This window comes from Myotis nattereri (genome assembly GCF_964212035.1).
Source record: "Myotis nattereri genome assembly, chromosome: 10".
NCBI classification, from domain to species: Eukaryota; Metazoa; Chordata; class Mammalia; order Chiroptera; family Vespertilionidae; genus Myotis; species Myotis nattereri.
In genome coordinates this window covers 48,045,820-48,067,033 of record NC_138085.1, presented here as the reverse complement: position 1 = coordinate 48,067,033, position 21,214 = coordinate 48,045,820, and the positions used below count along the sequence as shown (strand labels likewise).

General features: G+C 39.1%; 1 protein-coding gene and 1 pseudogene across 2 annotated transcripts in view; one reads left to right on the top strand and one right to left on the bottom strand.

The window, feature by feature from the left end:
• Positions 1-21,214, top strand: part of EHBP1 (EH domain binding protein 1) — a 471,942-nt gene that overhangs the window by 240,600 nt on the left and 210,128 nt on the right. The window lies entirely within an intron of this gene.
• Positions 7,854-9,468, bottom strand: LOC308526352 (protein Abitram-like; annotated as a pseudogene). Its single transcript has 2 exons — positions 9,454-9,468; positions 7,854-8,390 (listed from the first exon to the last, which is right to left on the bottom strand). The product of its transcript is annotated as a protein Abitram-like (transcript).

The window sequence follows — 21,214 nt, the reverse complement described above, 5'->3', positions numbered from 1 at the left end:
ACTGGCTAGGGCAAGTTTCCCACTTTTTTGTTATTAGCTCTTAAAATTAATTTTTTATATGAAAAGTAATAGATGGCTAAAGTTTTTTAAAGAAACTAATAGAATAAAAAGTAATTCTATCAACCTACTTTGTTTATATTTTCTTTTCCTCAGAGAACTTACTATTAGGTCCCTATGTATATCTCCAGATATATACATATCACCTTTTAATACACAGTAAGAGCAGAATAATAATAGTTGATCTCTTGTTCTTTTCATTTAAGCATATAAGCATTTAAGCATTTAAGCATAGTTTTCAAGTATATAAGACATGCACTGTAAAATTTTTACTATATCATTTTTCCCCACATAAAACTTACTATTTTTCCTAGAGTTTTTAAATGTAAAGTTTTAATTACAAATGAATCATGGTTTTTATTCAGAATTTCAATGCAGTTTAATACTTGAATTTTATAGCACCTACCATTTACAAAGCACTTTCATGCATTTCATGTTATTTGATACTCTTAAAACCTTGTAAATAAAACCCAGTAATTGCGTGATTTGTTATGGGTTTAATGAAGTTCAAATTTTTATCTTTCTTGAACACCTCTTTTCATGACTTCTAACTTTATTCTAATTTGTAGGCACAGGCGGAGGCAGATCTTTTCCTTTGTCTTCTAAGTTCTCCACCCTTCCAAAACACACACACTTTTTAAAAAAACCTAATGAATAGAGGTACACTGCTTTTATCTTCCCTAGCTCCTGTGATACTTTGGAGTCCTGTAAAAGGATGCTATTCTCTTCTTAGAAATCCTATCTAATAATAGAGAAACATGGGAATTAACCATAACTTCGCTACCCTTCCCATTGGCTAATCAGCGAGATATGCAAATTAACTGCCAGCCAAGATGGCGGCCGGCAGCCAGGCAGCTGAAGTGAACATGAGGCTTGCTTGCTCCAGTGATGGATGAAGCCAAGGTTCCCCGCCTGCTGCAGCCCAGCTCTGAGCTCCGGATGCAACAATGTTGCAATTATAGAACCTAAACAAACCCCAGGGTACCTGCTTTCAGCCGCCAGCGGGCTCAGAGCTTAGAGCTCCAGTGATGGCAACAGAGTTTCAATTATAGAATCTAAACAAACCCAGATACCTGCTTTCATCCGGCAACGGCCTCAGAGCTGGAGCCGGCTCTCAGCTCCAGTGACAGCTATAGAAGGTAAATAAATCCCAGAATAAAAAAAAAAAAAGAAAAAAGGAGAGGCTGGGAGATTCAGTTGCCCACCAGCCTTAAAACAGCCCTCAGCCCCTCACCCAGACTGGCCAGGCACCCCAGTGGGGATCCCCACCCTGAAGGGGGTGTGACCAGCTGCAGACAGCCCTCAGCCCCTCACCCAGACTGGCCAGGCACTCCAGTGGGGCCCCCCACCCTGAAGGGGGTATGACCAGCTGCAAACAGCCATCATCCCATCATCTAGGCTGGGCAGGCACCCCAGTGGGGACCCCCACCCTGAAGGGTGTGTGACCAGCTGCAAACAGCCATCAGCCTGTCATCCAGGCTGGCCAGGCACCCAGTGGGGACCCCCACCCTGAAGGGGGTATGACCAGCTGCAAACAGACAGCCCCTCATCCAGGCTGGCCAGTAACCCAAGCGGGACCCCCACCCTGATCTGGGACACCCTTCAGGGAAACCAGCCAGCCCCCACCCATGCACCAGGCCTCTATCCTATATAGTAAACGGGTAATATGCAAACTGACCCTAACAGCAGAAGGACTGGGAATGACTGATCTCTATGACACACACTGACCACAAGGGGGCAGACGCTCAATGCAGAAGCTGCCCTCTGGTGGTCAGAGCGCTCTCACATGAGAGGACCTCTGCTCAGCCACAAGCCAGGCTGATGGCTGCCAGTACAGCGGTGGTGGTGGGAGCCTCTCCTGCCTCCTCAGCAGCACTAAGGATGTCCGACTGCAGTTTAGGCCTGCTCCCCGCTGGCAAATGGACATCCCCCGAGGGCTGCCGGGCTGCCAGAGGTATGTCTGATTGCCATCTTAGGCCCAATCCCCCGGGGAGTGGGCCTAAGCCAGCAGGTGGTCATCCCCTGAGGGGTCCCAGACTGCGAGAGGGCACAGAACAGGCCTAGGGACCCCGCTCCTCCCCTGAGTGCACAAATTTTTGTGCACCGGGCCTCTAGTATATAAATATTTAGGAAAACCTTTTTTTTGTCCTATGCAGAAACATATTCTGATTGGTAAAATATGAACATGTAAACATCATATACAAGTCTTTGTTTTTAATTTTTTTTAAATCCTCACCTGAGGATATTTTTACATTGATTTTTTTAAAAATATATTTTATTGATTTTTTACAGAGAGGAAGGGAGAGAGATAGTCAGAAACATCGATGAGAGAGAAACATCAACCAGCCGCCTCCTGCACATCCCCCACCAGGGATGTGCCCGCAACCCAGGTACATGCCCTTGACCGGAATCGAACCTGGGACCTTTCAGTCCGCAGGCCGACGCTCTATCCACTGAGCCAAATTGATTTTTAAAGAGAATGCAAGAGAAAGGAAAAGACAGAGAGAAATATCAATGTGAGAGAAACACATGGATTGGTTGCCTCCTGCACGAGCCCTGACCAGGGCCTGGGCTGGGGAGGAGCCTGCAACCAAGGTATGTGTCTTTGACCAGAATTGAACCTGGAACCCTTTGGTCCGCTGAGGGACCGTGCTCTATCCACTGAGCCAGACCGGCTAGGGCTTTTATTTGTTTGTTTATTTATTTTTAATTGTTTAAAGAATTAGATACAGTATTACATATGTCTCTTTTTTCCCCCCCATTGACCTCTCTCTGGCCATCCCCACCCCCCAGCACATGCCCTCACCCCCTAGTGTCTGTGTCTATTAGTTATGCTTATATGCATGCATACAAGTCCTTTGGTTGATCTCTTACCACCCCGCCACCTTCCCACTGAATTTTGACAGTCTGATGTTTCTCTGTCTCTGTATTTATTTTTCTTCATCAGTTTATGTTGTTCATTATATTCCACAGATGAGTGAGATCATGTGATATTTATCTTTCTCTGATTGGCTTATTTCGCTTAGCATAATGCTCTCCAGATCTATCCATGCTGTTGAGAATGGTTAAGAGTCCTTTCTTTTTTACAGCAGCGTAGTATTCCATTGTGTAGATGTACCACAGTTTTCTAATCTACTCATCTACTGATGAGCATTTAGGCTGTTTCCAAATCTTAGCTATTGTAAATTGTGCTGCTATGAACATAGGGGTGCATATGTCCTTTCTCATTGGTGTTTCTGGTTTCTTGGAATATATTCTTAGAAGTGGGATTGCTGGGTCAAATGGGAGTTCCACTTTTAATTTTTTGATGAAACTCCATACTGTTTTTTTTTCAGTGGCTGCACCAGCCTGCACTCCACCAGTAGTACATGAGGGTTCCTTTTTCTCCACATCCTTGCCAGCACTTGTCATTTGTTGATTTGTTGCTGATAGCCATTCTGACAGGTGTGAGATGGTAACTCATTGTCATTTTGATTTGCATCTCTCTGATGTTTTCTTATGTCACTTGGCCTTCTGTATGTCCACTTCGAAAGGTGTCTATTTAAGTCCTTTGCTCATTTTTTGATTGGATTGTTTATCTTCTTTTTGTTAAGATGTATGAGTTCTTTACAAATTTTGGAGATTAGGCCCTTATCGGATATAGCATTGGAAAATATGTTCTCCCATGCAGTGGGCTTTCTTGTTTTGTTGGTGGTTTCTTTTACTGTGCAGAAGCTTTTTATTTTGATGTAGTCCCATTTGTTTATTTTCTCCTTAGTATCCATTGCCCTAGGAGTTGTATCAGTAAAAATATTGCTACGACATATGTCTGATATTTTTTTTATTTTTTTATTGACTCTTGGAAAGAGAGGAAGGGAGAGAGAGAGATGGAGAGAAACATCTCTGTGAGAGCAAACATCCATCAACCACTACCTGCACTATCGAGCCTGCAACCCCAGCATGTTTTCTGACCAGGAATCGAACTGGCAACCCTTTGGTGTATGGGATGACACCCAACCAACTGAGCCACACTGGCCAGAGCAAATTTTTGTTTATTTTTAAAAGAAGTGTTCAGCCCTAGCTGGTTTTGCTCAGTGGCTAGAGCATCAACCTGCGGACTGAAGGGTCCCAGGTTTGATTCCAGTCAAGGGCACATGCCCGGGTTGCGGGATCTATCCCCAGTGGGCGGGGGACGTGCAGGAGATGGCCGATCAATGATTCTCTTTCATCATTGATGTTTCTATCTCTCTCTCCCTCTTTCTTCCTCTCTGAAATCAATAAAAATATATTTGGGGGGGGGGAAGTGTTCAGATACTGCTTATGATTCTTCTGACTCTTAGCTATACATGGCTTTTCTCTGTCAGATCACTTTGCGTGCAGTAACTTGGTGATAGTTGTTGTTGCTCGTGTTATAATTTGAGCACCAATAGCTTACTGGGTACCACACCAGAAACATCCCAGCCCTACGGACACAGTTTGATTGGCAGAAAACTAAATTCCCATAGAATGAAAATGATTGCATAAAAGCAAAAAGAACCAAATTGACATTTTTATCAATAGTTAACCTGAAATAACCCTTGCTAGATAATGTAAAAGTCTGAGATTTTAGTTTCCCAGATACTACCTTTTAGGGTACTTAGCCTTGCTGATATATTAATGAATAAACAAAAGTATGTCTGCTAAGTGTGCTGCTACCGATATGAAGGGCCAACTAAGTTCATTTCATTTAACTTCAACACAACTCCTTTTGCTTACAGGCAAACCTCTTTTGCCTTTTTAATAGTGGTTGGAGGATACCTAAATATGAACTCTTTTTTGTCCTGCCATCTCCTTACAAAAACAAAACCAAAAACCACTGCAGTGATAGAACTGTTGATATGTCTTGATAAACTTACAGCATTTTAAAGTTTCTAGGCCTAAGTTTCCTTAGTCATCTGTAAACAGTGATAATAGCACCAGCCCTACCTATTTAACAAGATGTTAGTTAAGATCAAATAAATAATGATCTCAAAGTAGTTCACTAAACAAATGGTAAAAATAGTCATTACTTTTAAGTGCTATTTTATCAAATGCTGTGAAAACATCAATATTTTTTTCTATAGTGTTTGGAATACATGGAAATAAAGAAAAAGATGTAAATGAAATTGAAAGCAATTACTTGTTTCATAGAATAATAGATTTCTGTGAAAATCTCGCCTGTTCTTTCTCTGCAGTTTGCCAGGTGCAGTCAGTTGTCTTTTCAGAGGCGTTTTAGTGTAGTGGGTGTAGTGGTTAAGACTTGGACATTCTTAGCTGTGTAGTCTTGGGAAAATTGATGAACCTCAGTTTACTTATCTCTAAAATGTGAATAATGCTAGCCAACATATAAGCCTATGTAGTCAACACTACAAAAAGCATTAACATTTATTTAGAACAGTGCTCAACACATGGTATGTTGTCATTATAGTTAGTTGTGCTGTTAATGATTTGACTTAAGCAGCAGCTAGAATTATAGAAATCTATGATGTAAGAAATGTTTAACGATTTCAACTACAGGAAAAGATCCCAAGCAGTGTGATATCACATGGTCTCTCTAGTCCTATATATGAAAAATAGTCTTCAAGCTTTCATATTATTATTCTTTAAAGAAAAGAACTCTACATGTGATTAGGATTAGTGAGATACGCATTTTTTATAGAGAACTGTATAGTAGGTATACCACACAAACCATGTGTTATCTATAATTGCTTATTGAAAAAGTTCCCTAAAACCAGATAAAGTATTTATTTGAAATGATAGTAATTTGAGGTGTTGATTCTTGCATTTTAACAATATTTGCTGAATTTTAGCTGAAACATTAGTTGCTGTTACCTCTTTTCTTGCACTATATTATAGAAAAGTATGCCTTAACTGTATGTGATTGTTCAGCTTTAAATTTTAATGGTTAATTATGACTTTTCAACTTCAGAAAGTTTAAGACTTTTTTATCACCCTGGAGCTAAAAAGCACTTTAAGAAATCACCTGCCTATCTTTCTGCTCTTAGGCAAGGCTGTACCTAAAACATCACAGAAAGCTATGGTAATTATCTATATGGTTTGTTTGTTTTTTTTTAATCTGAAGAAAGAAGGTCCTGCAACTTGCCCTGAAGCAAGCTCAACACTACAAAAATATTTAAATATTTAATTATACTGGAAGCTATGAAGTTGTGGCATCAATATGAGGACCTATATACCTCTTTACCCTCACGTTACATACTCTTTTCGTTACCTGTGGGGGCCAATAACTTTTATTTTATTAAAACATATTTTTAGTGGTTTCAGAGAGGAATGAAGAGGGAGAGAGAGAGAGAGAGAGAAACATCCATGATGAGTGAGAATCATTGATTGGCTGCCTCCTGCATGACCCCTACTGGGGATCGAGCCTGCAATCTGGGCATGTTCCCTGACCCCCCGAAATCGAACCGTGACCTCCTGGTTTATAGGTTAATGCTCAACTACTGAGCCATGCTAGCTGGGCTGCTGGCCAATAACTTTTTAAAAAAGATCTAATCTACTTGGTTCAAAAGCAAGTAAACATTTGTGAAAACTGTGTTCCATGGCACTGGAACCTGGAAGTGCAGGAAAAGAAGTATGTATTCGTTCTAACAATGGTATTTAATTGTACCCTTCAGATAGGTTTGGAGTAGGCCATATGAGCTGCTAAAATAATTACATAAAGAAGGAGATGAAACATTCTGCATGGCCCTATGTCTCCTTTAGAAACAAGCACATTCAAATTCAGGTATTATATATACCAGATTAAAAGTTCTCATGTGGTAAGAATACAAAAGTGCTATTTCATCACATATAGGCAAAAACATACTACCTATAACTTCTAAAAACTGAAGTATTTTTAAAATACTTTTTGTGTATTTTTTAAAACAATTTTAAAGTCTTTTATTTTAAATTCAGTGTAAACAAGTATATAATCTTAAACCATAAATTCAGGTGTGTGTTTTTGTGTGTGTGTTTTTTAGTTCAAATGATGTGAAACCTTTTGTTCTATTCAAAGGCCTCTATGTCTTTGAATTACAGTAACTTCTCCTTTGCTCGTTACCCTGTAACTAGTGAGACTGTTACAGAGTGACTGTAATGTATGTACTGTATTATAATACTTCCATAAATTAGGAAAGCCCTTTATGCTTTTCAAAGCCTTGTTGTCTCTCATATAAGGAGCCACAGTGTTAGAGTTCTGCTTTGTTTCAGAGAGGAAGGCCATCCTGCAGCATAAAGACTAGATAAGGTACATGCCACACACTGCCTCTCCCCTACAGCCTGGAGCGGATTTGGGGCAGAAGAGGTGGGACTAGACTTTTTGGTAGTGTCACACTGAAGCAGACTGGATAAGAAAGGTCAGCTGTTGTTTCTTTTATCCTCAAACTGATGGAAGTTTAAGCAAAAGCAATTAACCATGCCATAACATTCAAACAGAAGTATGTCAAAATGTAGTATTTACTGATGAGTTATAGGATGGGTAAATTATTTTTACTTACTACTTAAAACTTGTGTCTTTTCCAAATTTTCCTCAAAATGCTCTGCTTGTTTTTAATCAGAAAAACAGCCCTGGGTTGTCAGTTTTTAGAAAGAGAAAAGTAAAAAAGGAGCAGGCTAGGTCCATGGCAGGACAGATCTGAGAGGCTAAAGACAAATGGGTACCAAGACTTGTTATGCAAGAGAAAGAAAAAACAAAAACAGGCTTCTCTGCAGAATGCTGGCTGTGGAGTATGCTTCTGTCATATGGTGGTACTTCTTTAGTGCACGGATCCAGTGCTGCATTGCGTTTTATGCTATCTCAGTTCTCATGATGTGGCTGTTGTGGAATTACTGCATTTTACCACAACTTCATATTGTTTTTGTGCTTTTACTGTCTTCAAATTTGGGCAACACAACTGCAGTGTAACTGTCAGTGGAGGCTTCTCTTGAAGAACAGAAGGCTATGGAGAATATTTCATTCACTTCTATCAGCCATCCTTGAACACAGCTAGATATGGTATATTCTTTCCCATCTGAGCAGTAAATCTTACACAGAAGTGCAAGTTCTGTTAGAAACTGTGCTCCCTATTTAAATTTCCCAGAGACCCTGTTTTGAAGTCTGCTACAGTTGGTACTGATTTGATAGGAAATGCTTTTGTTTTTCCACTTCGAAGAACTGGATGAGATTCTGCCAATGTGATGACACATATTCGGTTGAAATGCTGTAGTATATAGTGGTCCTCACAGGGTTTTCCTTTGACGTCCACTTTGTACCAGCAAGTGAAGATATGATCCACAAGTGATGGCACCACGGACTCCATGGCCACCTGTTCGGTAGCTATGGTGACCTGGGGCACCGCTACCTATGCCCTCAGAGACCCAAGCACTTCCTCTCAATAGTTTTTATGTTAGTCATGTGTATCTCATAATTGGATGTCCCAGCTCCTTTTTGTAGTGATGGCAGTGGTGATATTTGAATTTTGAAGCCATAGGGATGATACTTTAACCCTAGATTGTCTTAATGTATTCTGGTATCCCTGAAAAATGTCATTTACCTTATGTTTTAAAAATGGTATAGTCTGTCTCTGGTGATAGATAAAGCAGATTTCCTATCTTTTATTTTTCTTTAATCATTTTAATACCAAATCTGTAGTGACTCTTTAAAGAATGTTAATAACAGATTTTTGTTTTTAATGGTTTGAGGATGGTATTTCAGCTGCATAGTATATAAAAACCCAGGTCTGTTTCCTGCAATTGCTGGTTAAGACATGTTAAAGACCATCTGATTGTGTTTTATATTTGACTAGAAGCCTGATGCACGAAATTTGTGCAAGAGTAGGCCTTCCTTCCCCCAGCTGCTGGCATCGGCTTCCCTTTGTCACCCAGGACCCGGGCTTCCTGGCAGGCACCCGGGACCCGGCAGGCACCTGGGACCCAGGCTTCCCTGGCAGCCTGGGCTTCATCCGGGAGGATGGGAGGGCATCTGAAAGGATGTCCAGTCTAATTAGCATAATATGCTTTTATTATTATAGATAATTTTCCATAGTCTATCTATATACACTGTCTCTTGCAAAAATTCTTAGGTATAGTAGTTGTGATGTGACTTAAACCAAGATAATAATTTGTTAATCTTAGGGGTTTTATTTTGCTGTCTTTAGTAGATAATGGTGGCCACTGAAACAGTTAAAGGTATTTCTTTGCAACTTTACTACCAAGTTATAGAGAAATGACCACATTCTGTCACATACAGATATTTTTTAAATGAGAATTCTTTAGCATGCCGAACCAAAGCAGTATATAACAATCTGTTCTGTAAGGTCCAAGAAGGAAGCTTTGAGCTCTTCATTGAGGCATTCCAACCATCACCTTACATGAAAGGTTCAGTAAAACTATATACACAACATTCATAAGGCAAGATTCAGTTACCTTTGCACTCAGCATCAGGCAACCAGAAGTGCTCCCAAACCAATGGCAGGGTATAGGACTGGTAAAGGATCAACTCTGGGGACCATCTCTAAATGTAAAGGCTATATACTTAGCTGGATTTGTATAACCTATTTATTCAAGGGTGGAAAATAACTATAAAGTATTTATCTAATTTACAAATACTAATATTTAATTTTAATAATGAAAGCCCATTTCTAACATTCATCTTGTTAACTAGCAAGCTGTTCATTTTACCAACAAACCCCATTTCTGATATTTACTGTGAAAATTAGCAATGTCTCAAGTGTTGATCACAATTTGAAGAAAAAAATAAGTGCTTGTGGTTACTGCCTCTAGAGCAGCGGTTCTCAACCTGTGGGTCGCGACCCCTTTGGTGGTTGAACAACCCTTTCACAGGGGTCGCCTAAGACCATCCTGCATATCAGATATTTACATTACGATTCATAACAGTAGCAACATTACAGTTATGAAGTAGCAACGAAAATAATTTTATGGTTGGGTCACAACATGAGGAACTGTATTTAAAGGGCCAGAAGGTTGAGAACCACTGCTCTAGAGGGTAGCTGTCTGATACAGTGCTCCCCTTCATGTGGTTTCTCAGCTAGGACATTTGACTGCCCCTGAAGTTGAAGTTTAACTAAACTAACTTGGGAATTCATACCTATCACACCATCTATTCTGGTTGGATTACAGACATCATAACAGGAATGTTGTTAAATATTTAAAAGAGAAGACATATTATTATACATGTCACTTTTAAAATATATATATATATATTATTGATTTCTTACAGAGAGGAAGGGAGAGAAATAGAGAGTCAGAAACATCGATGAGAGAGAAACATCTATCAGCTGCCTCCTGCACACCCCCTACTGGGGATATGCCTGCAACCAAGGTACATGCCCTTGACCGGAATCGAACCTGGGACCGTTCAGTCTGCAGGCCGACGCTCTATCCACTGAGCCAAACCGGCTACGGCTTGATAGTTTTAATGCTAAAGAAATATCCTTGTAATAGACTATAATTATTTCTGTTCCCACCAAAGTGATTGAAATGCCTATTTTCTATACCCTGACCAACACTAGATATTACTGGACTTTTTAATTGTCACTATGATTAGTGATAAAGAAGATGAAGAGTTTTCTGAGCTTCTAAGCAGTGGGGGAGAAATCACAGAAGAAAATATACATAGATTTATCTACATAAAAATCAAAACCAATATATATGCATATATATTTAAAAATCATAGTAAGCCCTGGCCAGTTTGCTCAGTTGGTTGGAGCATTGTCCCTTACATCAAAAATATTTCGGGTCCATTTCCTGGTTGGGGTGCGTATGGGAGGATGGGAGGCAACTGATTGATGTTTCTTTCTCACATTTATCTCTCTCTTCCTCCTCTTTTTCTCTCTCCCTTCTTCTCTCTCTAATAAATCAATGGAAACAAAAGCATTGAGGATTAACAACAACAAAAAGATGTTCATTGTAGCATGAGTTCTAAATGACAAATGTGAAGTGACTTAAATGTTCATTAATGGGGAATACTTTATGTAAATTTGTGCTGTAACCATATTTCAGAATGATATGCAACTTCTAAAATTTAGATTTACAGGGTTATAATTTTAAGCTTAAAAACATAAGATTTTACAAATAGTAAGCTATTTTTAAAAAACGAGAAAATATGTCAAATATTAACAGTGGTTTCAGCTAGTGGGTAAAGTTTTGAGTTCTTTTTTATACTACCCTATGTATTTATAATTTTGTTTAATGATTTTTTTCTTATAAGAAAACAAGATATCTCATTAAAAAAAAAGATGATCACCCTCATAGTGTTATGGGAGATGAAATCTAAGTGTGTATGAGCCTACAGAAAGGGCAACAAGTCCAGAGAGTATAGCAGTGGTCTGTTCACAGATGATGCTTGAATTTAGGAAAAAGTGGCATTGAAGATAGAAAATTGCTTTCCAGATTCTGGGGAGATTTAGCAGTTAGAGCAAACTTAGTTTGGTGAGTCCTGGGATTGGGAGGCTTGATGGAATGTGGTACAATTCACCAAGGAGAAAACTAAGGGGAGAAATAGCACAAGGAATAGAGATGAGTTCAGTTTGGCTATGTTGAGTTAAGATAAATAGTGGGCACTGAATGCTTTGATCTGGAAGTCAGGAGTAGGTCTGTCTAGTTATGAAGATTTGGGAGTCATTATCAGCATACACATTCAAATCCTGACCATGAATGATATAACCCTCAGGTATCAGATCTTTAACAGATTACCTTACTTCCCTTAGAACATCTACTGAAAACTAATGGAAAATTCTGGTAGTGTAGTTCCTAGTTAAGGTTAACATATATATATATTAGTATGAATAAGCTTTTAGGGTTTTAGGAGTAGGGGTTGATATAACTGCTCTTTAGCAACTTTGTAGTAGACTTAACTTGAGGGTGGGTCACTGTAATAACTTTTTTTTTTTTTATGGACAACTTACAACTGGTTTAGACCTTTGATTTGAATACTTCAACTTGTATTTTTATATATATCTGGAATTTCCCTCTATTTGAGAAGATTGCAGTTTTTTATTTGGATTTTTTAGAAAGATGTTAGATTTCATTCTAAAATCAATATATTTTTATAAATGTTTTTGAGTACATATTTAAACATATTTTTAAATTCTTTCAGTTCACATTTGTGCTACCGAATTCTTCCATCCAACCATCTAAGTTGGTTATTTTAGCTGACATGTTTTCTAATTAAGTCTTTGTGGTTGAGAGAACTCCCTGTGACATGTCTGCTTTAGCAGTTAATTGCTCCATGGACTCCAAATTAAATTCTGTAGTATTCCAGTTTGGTCTGTTGATGAAGCAATGATCTTTTCAGCATGGCCTGAGAAATGAAGGTCTTGTGACAGCTCAAAGGACCAGCATCACAGTTTTGGAAAAGTTAGTTTGATTTTTAGATTGACTTTTTCTCATTTGAAAATAAAGTTTGTGTTATCACAGAGTTAAATGAGAGAATACCAGGCACATAATAGGCTCTGAATAACTATTTTAAAGAATAAATAAAGCAAAATTATTGGCCTTGATACTGTGGTATGTACCAAGTAGTTGTTATTATTTTTTAGAAATAACAAGGTATTGGGCATCTTTAGGTTAAATTTTATTGAACAGTACCAGGAAACAAATATGATAACTTTCTGTTAAGGATGGTATAAAGTGTTTTTGCATTAGGGTCACAGGTTCGATTAAGAAACTTTTAAAAGGTCCCTTCTAACTCCACTTTATCTTATTTGACCATTTTGGTTCTTGAGTCAATAGAAACAATGGTTATATACACAGATACTTGGGTGTGTTAGTTTTTCACTGTGAAATAATTCACATAGTCATAAAATAGAGGGTAAGATCTAATAACTAAGACTTTTAAACATTAATGTGGTCACATAACTTTATAATGCTGTTCAGAATTCTGTCTGCTTGTTACTTCATTTCTTGGTTGCCTTGATTCAGTTGTACAGAATCAGAATGTAGAGTTCTAATGGACAAGAATGAACAGAATCAGGCATTAGACCAGCTGTGGGCAAACTACGGCCCGCGGGCCGGATCCGGCCCGTTTGAAATGAATAAAACTAAAAAAAAAAAAGACCGTACCCTTTTATGTAATGATGTTTACTTTGAATTTATATTAGTTCACACAAACACTCCATCCATGCTTTTGTTCCGGCCCTCCGGTCCAGTTTAAGAACCCATTGTGGCCCTCAAGTCAAAAAGTTTGCCCACCCCTGCATTAGACTGTGAGTCTCTAGACTGGCATGTGCTGCAAGCATTGATTTATCATTATCTGTTTATGGCAGCACTAAGACATAGCATCTAAACAGACAAAACAAGAGAATGGTGTGGTTGCATTGATGATCACAGGTTCACATTAAAGAATTCCAATAAAATAAATTCTCAAATAACCCTAATAAGTCACTAAGAATTGCTAAGTTGAAGAGGTTAGGTCAATGTGAGATAAGTGAACATTGTTTTGATGGCTATTTCTTTGATCAGAATGATTAGTTCTGTGCTTATAACATTCAGATGAAGAATTCTGCTTCTAACAATGTGATGGAATAGATAGTATGAATAACTCTCCTATTGGAAAACAGATAAAAGCTTGGGTAAAATAGAACCAAATGATCTTTATGAATGCACTCCTGAAATGATACAGATAGAATCAAAATAATTTTTTTTTTTAATTGAGAGCAGGAAGTCTAGAAGATAAGCATTCATCATAGCTTTCTCACTGAGGGTTTCTACTGAACTAGCAATTCAGTAGAATGACCACTGCATGGAGATGTCAAAGAAGTCTAGCACCTCCCATTTCCCCAAGATGGAACGTCTAATAAGATCCCCTTGTTGCACAAAGCAGACACCCCTGTTTGTAAGAATAACAGGTCACAAATAGCCGAAGACACTCTTTTAAAAAATATTTTTTAAAATAGGTTTTTATTGATTTTTAGAAAGAGAGGAAGGGAAAGGGATAGAGATAAACTTCGATCAGCTACCTCTTACACGCCATCAACTGGGGATCAAGCCCACAACCCAGGCATGTACCCTGACCGGAATGGAACCATGACTTATTGGTTCATGGGTTGATGCTCAGCCACTGAGCCACACCGGCCAGGCCAAAGACTCTTGAAGTATGAAAATAAGGAGAGGAATCATGAGAATATAGTTATTCATGTTATAATCAGTTAATTCCTTATTAGTTATAAAATCTTTATTTTATGCTGTACGGAGGAAACATTCGTCTATTGCTTATATTGTAAACACTTGAATAACAGTGAGAATATATTGAGGTGGAAAATTTATTTTAGGTCTAGCAAGAATGTAGGGGGGTCCATGCATAAATTTTAATAACTACATTGCTGTAGTAACTACTTAACTAGAGACATTACTTTAAAACAAACATCCTGCGTGGCTTTCTGCATTTGTTTTCCTCATTTCAACATTGCTGATTCTGGATAGACTATTTGTAATATTAGTGTAATAGACCATGTTTAATGGCTCACAAATATTTATAGTAAATATTATTCATTATGCTAAATGCTCATATGTTGTCCCAAGGATTTTTATAGGATATACTTCTAGGATGGGAATTGCTGGGTTGTAAGGTATATGTGTTCAACTTTACAATGTAATGTCATATTACCCTCCAAAGTGCCTGATCAGTTGAAATTCTCTCCTGCAGTGTAAGAGAGTTTGCATTGTTCTTATTAACACTTGGTATCGTCCAACATTTAAAAATATTTACCAATCTGGGAATATGAAACTGAGGTTCAGATACATGAAGAAATATGCCAAAGGTAAAACAGTGAATAAGTGCTGGTGCCACATACAGTAGGCTAGATTTCAAAGAAATGGAAATACATATTGGTTGATTCGTCTTTATAACAATGAGAATAGTTATTAAAAATGGGAGTGAGATTTCTTAAGTATAATAATGTTACTTAAGAACTTCCTTAGGGGGAGAAACTAAGATGGCGGCATAGATAAACACTGGGAAATAGTCGCCTCCCACAGCAATTGAAAATTATCCCAAAGGACGGAGCAAACATCGTCCAGAAAAACAGGAAGGCTGGCTGAGTGTAATTTCTACAACTAGAAGAAAAGAAAAGCACGCTGAGAGCCAGAGGAGCTGCGGAGGTTGAGTGCAGAGGTACGGCGGCGGCTCGCGCACGCGGAAAGGGGGTGGCACCTGAGGACGCGGCTGTCTTTTTGAATCACAAGCTCCCGACTGCTCTGATCTCCGGTTCTGGGAAGTCTCTGGGGACCCAGGACACATACGGGGAGAGGCTGCTCTCTCAGGCAGCAGCGGGCGAACTTGAGGGCGGATTTCCCTCAGAGGTGCTTGCAGCCATTACCGGGACACTGAGACGCGTGACTCCGGGCGCGGAGAATCAGCCATTGCTTCCTTCTCCGGCCTTTTGACTCCCTGAGACCCCGCCCCACCCAGGCTGCGGCAGAGGCTTTTGCATGTGAATGCCCCGGCCCTTTGCAACCTGATAATTACCTAACTGCAGCCAGGCCAGCCAGACCCGGAACTTCCAAGAGAAGGCCCAAGGTCCCGCAGCGGCTTGCATTGCTTCACAGCTGAGCCTCTTCGTGGCCCGGCTGTGAGGCCTCAGGCAGGGGCTGAATTAGCACCTCCTTAGATCCAGGAGCCACTGTACCCAGTGGTCAGAGGGGGACCATTCTCCCACTTCAGACACAGCTGCTTCCCACAGCCAATTGGCCTGGAGGTCAATTCCTCCCAGTGATCCTACATCAACCAAGGCACCAAGAGTACACCAAGAGTGTCCACCCCAGGTAACTGGGGAGGCTGAGCCACTGGGCCCTACAGGACACCTGGCGCGCAGGGCCACTCTATCAACACAGGGAAGCAGCCAAAATGCGGAGACAGAGAAACAGGTCACAATTGTCAGAAACGGAGGAGGACAGACTACTGGATATAGAGTTCAAGGCCACGTTTATAAGGTTTTTCAAGAATTTTATGGAAACCGCCGATAAATTTAATGAATCCCTCAAGGAGTATAGTGAGACCATGGAGGACATGAAAAAGGACCAACTAGAAATTAAGCATACACTGACTGAAATAAAGAATATTTTACAGAGATCCAACAGCAGACAAGAGGATCCCAAGAATCAAGTCAAAGATTTGAAATACAAAGAAAGAAAAAATACCCAACCGAAAAAGAAAAAAGAAAAGAGATTCAAAAAGTATGATGATAGTGTAAGGAACCTCTGGGACAACTTCAAGCGTACCAACATCAGAATTATAGGGGTACCAGAAGGAGAGAGAGGGCAAGATATTGAAAACCTTTTTGAAGAAATAATGACAGAAAACTTCCCCCACCTGGTGAAAGAAATGGACCTACAAGTCCAAGAAGCGCAGAGAACCCCAAACAAAAGGAATCCAAAGAGGACCACACCAAGACACATCATAATTAAAATGCCAAGAGCAAAAGATAAGGAGAGAATCTTAAAAGCAGCAAGAGAAAGACAGTCAGTTACCTACAAGGGAGTACCCATCCGACTGTCAGCTGATTTCTCAACAGAAACCATGCAGGCCAGAAGAGAGTGGCAAGAAATATTCAAAGTGATGAATACCAAGAACCTACAACCAAGATTACTTTATCCAGCAAAGTTATCATTCAGAATTGAAGGTCAGATAAAGAGCTTCACAGATAAGGAAAAGCTAAAGGAGTTCATCACCACCAAACCAGCATTATATGAAATGCTGAAAGGTATTCTTTAAGAAGAGGAAGAAGAAAAAGGAACTCTTACCATTTGCCACAGCATCGATGGAACTGGAGAGCGGATAAATACCACAAGATCTCACTTATTTGTGGAATATAATGAACAACATAAACTGATGAACAAGGACTGATCCAGAGACGGAGAGGCTTTGATTGGACTGTCGGGCCTTGGAGGGAAGGTAGGGGAGGGTGGGGGCAAGGGGGAAGGATCAACCAAAGGACTTATATGCAAGCATATAGGACTAACCAATGGACAAGGACAACGGGGGGGTGAGGGGATGAGCGGGGGGGTGGGGGGGGTGGGTAGAGGGTACACATATGTAATATCTTAATCAATAAAAAAAAAAAAAGAACTTCCTTAGGGGAAACTATTTCTGAAAGTGTGATTTTATTTATTTTATTTTTAATTTATTGATTTGAGAGAGAGAAGCATCAATTTGTTGTTCCACTTACTTATGCATTTATTGGTTGATTCTTGTATGTACTCTGACTGGTGATTGGAGCCAAAACCTTGGCATATCGGGATGATGCTCTAACCAACTGAGTTATCTGGCCACGGCCTGAAAGTATGATTTTGGATTTAATTAGATCAGAATCACCTGGTAGTAGTGGGTTTTTGGGGGTGGGGGGTGATGGTGGTGAGGAGGGGAAGTACTTAGTACTAGTACTTTTAGAAAACGCAGGACTCATCTCTAGATTTACTAATTTAGGATCTCTAGGAATGGGAGAATAGGCATCAGAATTTTTAACAAGCTCTTCTAGTTTTATTTTTTGTTTTTTTAATAAACCCTAAAGTTTAAGAACTGCTTTAGGGATTTTGAAGTAATTCCCAAAATACTGCCTGATTTAATAACACACATATAAACATGGGAACAGAGGCAGAAACTTAAACCTACACATATGTAATCACTCCTTATTGACTTTTGTCATCTAATTTCCTTTCTCTAAGAATTTATCTTACTATTTTTCTCTTATTTTGTCCTCTTGTCTAATCTGCATGCGATATGTTAGCATTAGGACTCTGGCATCAATAACGGTAATTCTCTCTAAACTTTCTCTGCCTGGCTGGCCCTTACTCCTTTAAAGAGGACTATAGGATGTAAAAGATATGCTCATATAACAATGCAATCAGTTAATTCATTCTTTATAAAACTGTTGATAGCAATTATACCAGTCTTGGGTAGGTAAAGATTTGGACTCAATGGTTATAAAAAGTGTAGATTTGCCCTGACCGGTTTGGCTCAGTGGATAGCGCGTTGGCCTACGGACTGAAGGGTCCCAGGTTCGATTCCAGTCAAGGGCATGTACCTTGGTTGCGGGCATATCCCCAGTAGAGGGTGTGCAGGAGGCAGCTGATCGATGTTCCTCTCTCATCGATGTTTCTAACTTTCTATCCCTCTCCCTTCCTCACTGTAAAAAATCAATAAAATATATTTTTTTTAAAAAAGTGTAGATTTGTGGAGCTGGGGTTAGAGCTGTGAAAGATCCTCATGTTCTTCTCATTACTATCCCTTTTCAAGTCTATTTTCTGTGTGATAACTAATTTTAAGGAGGAAAACAATGTCTGAGCTAGCTGAAAAATTAGTAGAAACACCATTCAGACCCCCTTTCCCAAAGACACACAGACTTTAATGAGATCCTGTGATAATATCAGGAATGGATATTGTAGACTCAGAAGAACTGTATACTGCTTACCTGCCCAAATCTTATAAGCACTGTTTTTGTTATTGCTGAGCAGATTTTTGCTTTTAAGTAAGTAGTATAGCTAATTGTGTTTAGAATTTGATAATTTTATTTCCTGTGGGTTTTTTTTCAGACACACCAATTACCAAATACTTAAAAGTTCCCTAAGTTCAGCAGAAAACTTTCTGCATAACTTTTATCTCAAAAAATGAAGTAAACAGAATGTTAATCACCTAGACTCTAGATTTTGCAGGAATCATCCTTAAATTGGGCTTTCAAAATTATGTGCATTTCCAAGTTATCTTACATTTTATTGTTTTATTATCCTATATATTAAAAGCCTAGATCAGTGGTTCTCAACCTTCTGGCCCTTCAAATACAGTTCCTCATGTTGTGACCCAATCATAAAATTATTTTTGTTGCTACTTCATAACTGCAATGTTGCTACTGTTATGAATCGTAATGTAAATATCTGATATGCAGAATGGTCTTAGGCCACCCCTGTGAAAGGGTCGTTCGACTGCCAAAGGGGTCGCGACCCACAGGTTGAGAACGGCTGGCCTAAATGGTGTCGCGTGACATTGTCACAAGATGGTCACCACAAGATGGCTGGCAGGGGAGGCAGTTGGGGGTGACCAGTCCGGCAGGGGAGGGCAGTTGGGGGTGACCAGGCCAGCAGGGTAGGGCAGTTGGGGACGATCAGGCCGGCAGGGGAGCAGTTAGGCGTCAATCAGCCCGGCAGGGGAGCAGGTAGGGGGCGATCAGGCTGGCAGGCAGGCAAGCTGTTAGAAGCCAGCCGTCCTGGATTGTGAGAGGGTGCAGGCCGGGCTGAGGGACACCCCCCTACCCGTGCACAAATTTCGTACACCGGGCCTCTAGTTTGTTTATAAAATTAGAAAATTACTACTACGGGATCAATGTCATAATTTATGAAACAGATGTTTAACAAAATCTGAAAATGATATGTGGCACTTTGTATGTTATGCTTTCAAAAGCGGTTTTAAGTCGTATATTATATGTAGAAGTTGTTAGCTATTCAAAAGGTACAATAAGAGATTATTGTTCATATCAGTGTAATCAGTTGATACTCCCTGATTATACTTTTTCTTTTTGCACATTGTCAGAACCTTGGACCTTAATCTTATTCTTTGATTGATAATAGGAACCAGGGAAAGATCACTTGTATTGTTTGGGATAGTCACATCTGTTCAACTTGATTCAGTTGAGGGTATTTGCATATTCTTAAGTATTTCTTCTGAGAAAACCTAAATCCTTCTCAAGTGCTTGATGCTTTTTGAAATTCATTCATAAGGTATCTACATGCACTAATAGTTCTGTATAATATTCCTGTGCATAATCTGACAAATAAGACCACATTTTAAAACAAGGTATTCTTTAGGGATGTTACATTACATTTTTTACTTGTTCTGCTGGTAGAAATGTCAAAAAATTTTTAAAAGGCTGTTTCAGTGTTTTGATTAAATTATTATATCCTAATTTTAGACAAGTGTGTAAATCATGGACAAATGAAGATTTATTAAATAATTCAAATGGTAATGGTAGTTTTTCCTGCCTTGGTTGGAAAATTAAGTAATTTTATAGAAAACCAATGTAGAGCTTGAATGTATTTGTTTAATCTCCTTATTTTATAGGGAAGGTTACTGAGGCTCAAGATCATGTAGTTTGGAAATTAAGCCTTATTTTAGGTCTGAACTCTCAGACCAGTAAACTCTACGAAATGCTAGTTTATGACTTCTGGTTACATTAATGATGGTATGACCCCTGATTTACATTATTTACAAATTGTCCTAAAATTTCCCATATGATATTAACCAGTGCCACACCAATAAAATTAATTAAAAAGATAAAATTTTCCCTTGCCATTAGAACACATAATCAGGAATTATTATGTCTTATTCATTATAGCATTTCTCCAGAGTTGACACCTTGTCTTTTTCATACTTAATACCCAATCATTATTTTGCTGTCCTGTTATCATTGTTCTCCTATGCTATTATTCTATAAAAGATAATTTTGAAATAAGATAGTTTATTAATGGAATGTTAAATACCTTTGATAGCAAATAGGTTTCATTTTGTGTTCTATTTTTGATGAATTGGCAATTGCTAGGTGGAGAAGTATTTTTATATCTTCTGGGTTTGCTTAGCAGTGTCTGCCACTGGCATAGGATCGGAGAAACCAACTGTTTCTTCCTTGATATATGTGATCTTAGGAAAGAGAGAGAACTATAGAATAGAGCAGGGGTGGGCAAACTTTTTGACTCGAGGGCCACAATGGGTTCTTAAACTAGACCGGAGGGCCGGAACAAAAGCATGGATGGAGTGTTTGTGTGTGAACTAATATAAATTCAAAGTAAACATCATTACATAAAAGGGTACGGTCTTTTTTTTTTTTTTTTTAGTTTTATTCATTTCAAACGGGCCGGATCCGGCCTGCGGGCCATAGTTTGCCCACGGCTGGACTAGAGTGATTAGAAAAGGCCCCAGGAAGAAATAAGGCTTAAAGTATGGGATAGAATTCAGTATTTATAGGCAGAATGAGGTAGAATGGTACCAAGGCTGGGTGTTTCCTTAAAAAGTATAGGCATTCAGAAAGGTTAATTAGGTTAATGTAACCTAATATCATTACTTTTACATTATAATGTAGATAGGTTATCCTATCTAATAAAAGAGAAACATGGTAATTAGCGTACGACCGCTACCCTTCCCATTGGCTAATCAGGGCAATATGCAAATTAACTGCCAGCCAAG